Here is a 9,086-nt window from a genome sequence, read left to right as displayed (position 1 = left end):
TTTCTCTATAAAGACAACCTCAAACGCGTGTGTTTGGGGGAGAGAACAACTTTTTCCTCGTACGATCAAGCAATACAACATACTTTTTCTTTTACAATTTTGCAAAGCTTTTTACTATTTTATTCTTTCCAAGTTCTTTCGCTTTATTTAGTTTCTTGGTTACTTCCCTTTTCAATTCCATATTTTCATTTGTTTATTTTAGAGTTTTTCTCCACAAAAATACTTAAAGAAAATCGAGTGTGAATCCTACATCCACAGGTTACAATTTGACTGAAACGGCTTGAATTTGAACTATCTTGGGCTTCGCGTGGATCTTCCGAACTCTTTCTTGTTGACTCCGAACTCCTGCGTCTTGACGCTGCCGCGAACCTCGAACAATATTCTCCTCGCTTCGGCCTTCTTTTATGCGAACTATATGTTGAATAAGAGCAAACTCTGTACTGGTAAAGATCGAGCTCTTTAATAAACTGAATCGAACTTCCGACAGGTCGAGCTCGATTCTCGCAATGAAACATCTAGAAATCCAAGAGGATTATTATGTAATAATGACGTGGACAGATCCAAGTGGATCCTACCGAAAATGTGTGGGATCCGACCCCAACATTTAGCCCCCTAAGTCTTGCGAGCTGAGTGCTCGGCTTGTAAGACTTAAGTAAACAGTAATTAATGACTCGAGATCTTTAACATTCTGCACTTATTCCATGTTTTATGCTGTTACGCTGATCTCGGATAATCAGATCATTTGATTTCCCTGACAACCGTCATCATTAATTTCTTAATTTTATATTAATACCACGGGGAAAACTGTCCCACTTCCCAATATTCTCGAGGCGGTTTTCACTAAATAGGGTTCAATGGAACGACGACTTTTACAGCGTACATTCACCCCTGAAAGCTTTTACCAAACCAGAGAAAGAAAAAACTCCTTAGTAAAAAATGTCTTCCCCGGCCGTCTACGTTTCAGACAACGAAGACGATAGTCAAGGAATCCCTGTTCCCAGAGGGGACGAAGATTTTACCCAAGCGGGAGATAAATTTGGTCCGCATTTCAGGTCCCAATCGACCCATGCTTCCCTTGGCGCCGTTCGTCGCCTTTGTATCATTCCCCAGGAAATAGAATTCTCTCTTCCTGGACCAAATGAGTCTCCAGAAATGGTGCGAGAGGGTTACTGTTGCACGTACAAAGTCTATTTCAAGGGTTGTGGTTTATTTTTTCCTATCCCGGAAGTTCTCATTTTGTATCTCCTACATCTAGGGATCGCTTTTTCCAAATGGCTCCCAACTTCCTTAGGTACGTCCTGAGTACCCTGACCGTTTCGGCGGAGGCAGGGTGTTCTCTCACCATCAGCGAACTCTTAGGGCTATTTCGAGCCCGTGATTCTGCGGCAGCGGGTATTTTTCCATGAATCCTATTTTTGACCGTAACCTTATCGACGGAATGCCCCTAAATGATGGGCCTTGGAGGAAATACTGGTTCTTTTTCCGAGTTAATCCTCATTCCGTTCAAGGGCTTTCCGGTTTTCTTCTCCCAAATTGGTCGTCCAAACTTGGTTAGAATCATTCTTTATTATCTTTCTACTACATTGTGTGAAAGAAACGGAATTCTTAACTCAATGTTTTATTTCAGGGAACCAAACTATCCCCCGTCCAACTGTTGACTTCTTATCTTTCTTCCGAATCGTTTCCGAGGGTGACACAAATTGGAATTCTTTCACCCTTCAACGTATTCATAAAGCGGGGCTCGCTATTAAGGATGGTAAAACTCACCCTCTTGACCCTCCTCCTGAAGAGAAAGATGTTTCGAGCCTGAATGCTCGAGATAAAAGAAAAAATCCAGGCTGAGATTAAGGCTCTTAAGGATCAATTATCCAAAATTGGGAAATAGAAGCGGATAGCTGCAATCTCCAAGGTTGGTAGCTTCCACAGGAAGACTCTCTTAGTTGATGACGGTTCCTTAGAAGTGGCTTTGTCAAGTGCGGTGGATTCTTATGGAGCCGATATCCCTAACGACCCCCCAGTTGCCACCGCCATTTGCTCTTCCGCACAAGAGAGGGAGAGAGAAGAAACTCCTCCTCTTTGCACAAAGAGGAAGGTTCCAGACTCGGATACTTTATCAAACGAGAGACTCAAAACCGTTAGATTAAGTTCTCCGCCACGAGCCCCTCGCTTTCTGCATTCTGTTTTCCCCTCTATTGAGCCTTCAGACTCTGAGCTCCCTTTTTCGGGAGACAGAGCAATTCCAGAAGAAATCGATGAGCCGAGACCTGAGACTTCCCTGTCCCAAGGACTGAGTGTTAGGACTCAAAGCCCTTTAACCGCTTCGATTTCTGGTAACACTAGAAGAAATATGAACATTGATAGCACATTACGATAGCGCAGTTTTCGTAACTGCTATTAAAGATAAAATTCGGAATTCAGTTACTATATTATAGCATTTCAAAAATGCTAAACCGAAAAATAACTAAGCGGAAAGTGAAAATTCACTTGAGTATCCTATGACCGCCAATATTTAGTAAAAAATCACACATAGCGCTAATACTAAAATCACTTAACCAAAAAATAAGAAGAAAAACCCTAAAATTACTTAACCAAAATCGTTTACTTAGGCAAAATCACTATTCTCTCTTTTTCTTCTCGTTCATCTTTCTCTTTTTCTCTTGGTCGCATCCCCTTAATCGATTCTCATCTCATGGCTACAGTTACTCCTCCTGCTAGGTGATAGAGTATACCTCCTACCTCAAACCCTAATGTCGTCAAGCCCATAGAGATTCGATTTGAAAATGGCGAACATTTCTGTTTCCTTTCCAGATCTAAGTAGGTTTACTCTCTCACTCGATCTTCTGATTAATTTAAGTCCGATAGCGAGATTTGCTTATCCTTTGTTTTGATTCTCCTTTTCGGTCTCTTTAATTCCTTTTGGTTGTTACCTATTGGAGTGTGGTTATCCCCGGTTTAGTTTAATTTATCTTGGTTATGTTAACTGAGATTGTATAGCTTTAGTATACTTGTATAAATACTCTGTACAGATACATTTTACAATCTAATGAGAAATAAATATTCATAAAAAATTTTCTCATCTTCTTCTCTCTCAAGTAATATGGTATCAGAGCCCAAGGTTGGCCCAACAAACAAATTCCCACACAAATGGTTTCCCACCTATGTGGCCCATATAAGTGGCATGTCTTGTTGTATTTCCGAGATGTTGGGCTTGGGCTGTTCCCGTTGGGCCGTTTCCCACCCACATCTCGAGGAGGCCTATTAGAATGTCCCACATTGCTTGGGATTAAGATCTTTGGGTAGTATATAAAGGATGTGGCAATCCTTAACTCTTGAGCTAGCTTTTGGGTTAAGTTAGGTCACATTCCTAATATGGTATCAGAGCCATCAAGCTCGAATCTCCATTGATTTCGATTTGATTTCATCGTTTTTGAGCTCAAAAATCATCATCTACAATGGTGACAGCTCGTGTTATTCGGAAATCCACTCGATCGAAGTTTGGAACAAGCTCAGCTACTCGAAAAACGTCGCGATCGTCTGATGTTGTTGAATCTCCTCCGCCTACTCCTCCAGTTGCTAAATCTCGAGCTTCTGGAGCTTCGCGCACCGTCGCATCATCGGAATACTCAGATCAGGCGTATTCTCCTTTCTTCCTTCACAGTGCCGATCATCAAGGTTTGGTTTTAGTCGCGATTCGTTTAGATGGAACTAACTATGATGATTGGGATGCTGCGATGCGTATTGCTTTAGATTCAAAAGGGAAAATAGGATTTATAGATGGATCCTTAGCTCGTCCTAATGAATCGGATGCAAATTTTCCTATCTAGTCTAGATGCAACAGTATGATAAAGTCTTGGCTCTTGAATTCGGTTTCTCTACAGATCTATCGCAGTATCTTGAGATTGAAGGATGCTTGTGATATTTGGCATGATCTGTATAGCCGATTTCATATGAGTAATCTTCCAAGAACTTTTAATCTCACACAAGAGATTCAAGATCTTCGTCAAGGATCTATGACTTTGATGGAGTACTATACGACTTTGAAGACTTTATGGAGCAATTTGGAGAATAGTGAAGAACTTGATGAACCTTGTACCTGTGGTAAAGCTGCTCGTCTGCAATTGAAGGCAGAGAGAGCTAAAATTGTTAAGTTTTTTGCAGGACTTAATGATTCCTATGCTATCATTAGGAGGCAGATTATCATGAAGAAGGTTCTCCCTAGCCTTGCTGAAGTCTATAATATTCTTGATCAGGATGATAGTCAGAAAGGATTTTCAACTCTGACTGTTACTCCTGCTGCTTTTCAAGTCTCAGAAGTTGAGATTTCCTCTGGACAAGATCGCACAATTTGTTATGTACAGACTGGTCCAAACAAAGGAAGACCTATCTGTTCTTATTGTAATCGTGTAGGACACATTGCAGAGAGATGCTATAAAAAAGCATGGATTTCCCCCTGGTTTTACACCTAAGGGTAGAGTTTTTGATAAGTCTGGTGCAGGTAAACCAAAGCCTATTGCTGCTCAAGTGACTTTGGCTACTCCACCAGATGAAGAATCTCAGAATGTGGAAAGTATGATTGGAAATTTAAGCAAAGATCAGATTCAACATTTTATTGCACTCTTCAGTTCTCAGTTACAGACTCCTGCAGTTGCTACTGGATCAAATGAAGCTAGCTCATCTAAATCTGATTACACTGGTATTTCTTTGTCTCCTTCTACCTACTGTTTTGTTGGCATTTTGACAGTCTCCAAGACTACTATTTCTCCACAGACTTGGGTTATAGACTCAGGAGCAACTCATCATGTTGCTCATGATAGAAGCTTATTCTTGAATATTGATACTTCTGTTATGAGTTGTGTGAATTTGCCAGCATGCCCAACAGTTAAGATCAGTGGTGTGGGCACAATTAGGATTAATGCTCATATCCTTCTACAGAATGTGCTATTCATTCCAGAATTCAGATTGAACTTGATCAGTATCAGTTCTTTGACTAGTGATCTTGGTTTCAGAGTTATATTTGATCCTAATTCTTGTGAAATCCAGGATCTTACCAAGGAGTTGACAATTGGAAAAGGTTGGAGGGTGGCAAATCTATACGTATTGGATGTTGAAGAATCTGAAGTCTCAATTAATGCAGTCGTTGATGTTAGTATGTGGCACCAGAGATTAGGCCATCCTTCATATAGCAGATTGGATGTTCTTTCTCAATCTCTAGGCACTACTAGACATAAGAATAAAGGCTCAGCATACTGTCATGTGTGTTATTTAGCCAAACAGAAGAAGTTATCTTATATTTCCCCCAATAACATTTGTAATTCAAACTTTGAGTTATTACATATTGATATTTGGGGCCCTTTCTCTGTTGAATCAGTTGATGGATTTCGTTATTTTCTGACTATAGTTGATGATCATTCAAGAGCCACTTGGGTTTATTTGTTGAGAAATAAAGCAGAGGTTCTCACAGTATTTCCAGGATTTGTGAACTTGATAGAGAATCAGTATAATGTCAGAGTTAAGGCAGTGAGATCAGATAATGCACCTGAGCTAAAATTCACCAGATTTTATCAAGAAAAAGGAATTCAGTCTTTTCACTCTTGTCCTGAAACACCAGAACAGAATTCAGTGGTAGAGCGTAAGCACCAGCATATTCTTAATGTGGCTCGTGCGTTGATGTTTCAGTCTAAACTTCCTCTACAGTATTGGAGTGATTCAATTTTAACTGATGTGTTCCTCATCAATGACACCTTCTCAGCTACTTTTGAATAAGACTCCTTATGAAGTTTTGACTGGCACTGCACTGGTTTATGATCAACTCAGGACTTTCGGTTGTTTGTGTTATTGCTCAACTTCTCCACAACAGAGACATAAGTTTCAGCCTCGTTCTAAAGCATGTCTGTTCTTGGGATACCCTGCAGGTTATAAGGGATACAAGTTACTGGATTTAGAGACTAATAAAATTTCTATTTCCAGGAATGTTGTATTTCATGAAGAGATTTTCTCATTGGCTAAAGATCCGGATAATGATGAAGCTTTGAAGTTCTTTACATCGACAGATTCTGTGCCTCCAGGTAACATCGATCCATCATTTTTCCCTCCATCACAAATTTCTGATCTACCATTACAAATTTCTTCTAAAAGAGCTAAGAAATCTCCAGCTCATCTTCAAGACTATCATTGTTATTCAATAAACTCTGATATTCAACACCCTATTTCTTCTTCCATTTCATATTCAAACATTTCACCCTCTCATCTCTCATATATCAACAATATCACCAAAATTCATATTCCTACTACTTTTAAAGAGGCACAGGAATCTGAAGAATGGTGTAAAGCGGTTGATGCAGAGATTGGTGCAATGGAATCTACAGATACATGGGAGATTACAACTTTACCTCCAGGAAAGAAGCCTGTTGGTTGTAAGTGGGTGTTTACTCTGAAGTTTCTTGCAGATGGCAGTCTAGAGAGATATAAGGCTCGTCTTGTTGCAAAATGGTATACTCAGAAAGAAGGAGTTGATTATACTGAGACGTTTTCCCCTGTTGTTAAAATGGCTACTATTAAGTTGTTACTCAAAGTGTCTGCAAGCAAGAAGTGGATATTAACACAACTTGATATATCAAATGCGTTTCTTAATGGTGAATTGGAGGAGGAGATATTCATGAAACTTCCTGAAGGTTATGCAGCCAGAAAATGTATTTCTTTACCTCCTAATGCTGTTTGTAAACTTAAAAGATCCATTTATGGACTTAAACAGGCATCTAGGCAATGGTTTAAGAAATTTTCCACCTCATTGATGAATATGGGTTTTCTAAAAGGTCATGGGGATCACACTTTGTTTGTGAAATGCTATGGAGATGATTTTATTGCAGTTCTAGTATATGTTGATGATATAGTCATAGCTAGCACTACGGATCATTTGGCTACTCTGGTAACTCAAGGATTACAGAGTCAGTTTAAATTGAGAGATTTGGGACCTCTGAAGTATTTTTTGGGATTGGAAATTGCTCGTACATCTAAAGGTATTTCTCTTTGCCAAAGAAAGTATGCTTTGGAGTTGCTTTCAGCTACTGGTATGTTGGGATGCAAGCCAACTTTAGTTCCTATGATTCCTAATGTCAAGTTACAGAAAGCGGATGGTATATTATTGGAGGATAAAGAAGAATATCGCCGAATTGTTGGAAAGTTGATGTATCTGACTATTACTAGGCCAGACATCACCTTTGCAGTGAATAAATTGTGTCAATTTACTTCAGCTCCACGCACCACTCATCTTGCGGCTGTGTATCGTGTCCTGCAGTACATAAAAGGCACGGTTGGACAAGGGTTGTTCTATTCTGCAACATCAGACCTTACATTGAAAGGGTTTGCTGACTCTGATTGGGCATCCTGTTCTGATAGCCGCAGGTCTACTACTGGTTTTACCATGTTTGTAGGTGATTCTTTGATTTCTTGGAGATCTAAGAAGCAACCTATTGTTTCACGTTCTTCTGCGGAGGCAGAGTATAGAGCTTTGGCACTTGCAACCTGTGAATTGATTTGGTTACACAGACTACTTCAAGACTTACGGGTTACTTTTGTCACTGTTCCAATACTAATTTCAGATAGCACTGTCGCCATCTATATAGCCACTAATCCAGTCTTCCATGAAAGAACGAAGCACATAGAGATCGATTGCCATACGGTTCGAGAGAGATTGGATAATGGCACACTAAAGCTATTACATGTTCACACGGAGGATCAGGTTGCTGATATACTCACTAAGCCCTTGTTTCCTCACCAATTTGAGAACCTTAAATCCAAGATGAGCATTTTGAACATTTTTGAATGCACATCTTGAGGGGGACTATTGGAGTGTGGTTATCCCCGGTTTAGTTTAATTTATCTTGGTTATGTTAACCGAGATTGTATAGCTTTAGTATACTTGTATAAATACTCTAGTACAGATACATTTTACAATCTAATGAGAAATAAATATTCATAACAAACTTTCTCATCTTCTTCTCTCTCAAGTAATATTACCGATTCTGGGTTTTATCGTTAGATGCAGATACATGGATAAGAAGCTGCAAAGTAAGCTAAACAAAAAAAAATACATAATTTTTCTCTAGATCTATAGTTTTCAAATCAGACGATAAAAAGGGGATTTATTTTCTTCTTCAAATATTGCAGAATCGTTCCAAAAGTGTCACATGACGGCTTGTTCGCTACTCAGCTACGTCGCCATTGCTTGGTTGAAGATGGTTCCGATGCTGACGATCCGAGTTCAGTTCTTTAAGATCTAAGTCTCGTTTCTTGTGTGTTGGTTGTCTTTGGAAACATCTCTCTTCGCTTTCTTCATGTTTCGTTTAACCAAGCGATTGGTGGTGCTTGGACGCCGTTTTTCACCGCCGTGTTTGCTTACCGAATGACCCTTAAGAGGAGGCTTGGTTGACTTACTTCACTGTCGTCCATGTCGTCACCGAAGTTGTTATTGCCCGTGGGGTAATTTCTCTTCTCTCAACTCTTAACATTGAATCCTTTAAATATACATTTTGATTCTGGTTCTGATCCAATCCGAACATATTTTGATGGAATTGAGATAAGTATGTATTTTTATGGCTGATGAAATCTTAGAGAGGTTGATATAGATGTGAATCTGGAGCATGAACTAAAGCTAAATCACTACAAGAAAACAGTCGTTTTACGACTACGACAATAGTCACTACTTAGTCGTAAAACTGGATAATACGACTAGGTTATGACTAATACCCGTAGTCGTAAATATTTAGTCGCTAAAATAAATAGTCGTAAATTTAGTCGCCTTTTAACGACAAACATACGACTAATATATATGAGTCATATATTAGTCACTCATTAGTCGTAACATTTGATGACTATTTGGCGACTATGTTACGATTAATCAACACTCATATAAGGTCTGTTTAGTGCAGTCGTATACATAGTCGTTAATTTGTAGTGACTAAATGGCGTCTATTTTACGACTATAAATGCGACTATTGTAAGACAGTCATTACTTAGTCGTTAATAAAAGCGACTATATTGCGACTAATATACGACTTTTTTATGACTAATTGGCGACTATTGTTGCG

The sequence above is a fragment of the Arabidopsis lyrata genome (assembly GCF_000004255.2).
Source record: "Arabidopsis lyrata subsp. lyrata unplaced genomic scaffold ARALYscaffold_8, whole genome shotgun sequence".
NCBI lineage: Eukaryota > Viridiplantae > Streptophyta > Magnoliopsida > Brassicales > Brassicaceae > Arabidopsis > Arabidopsis lyrata.
This window is presented reverse-complemented; position numbering follows the sequence as displayed.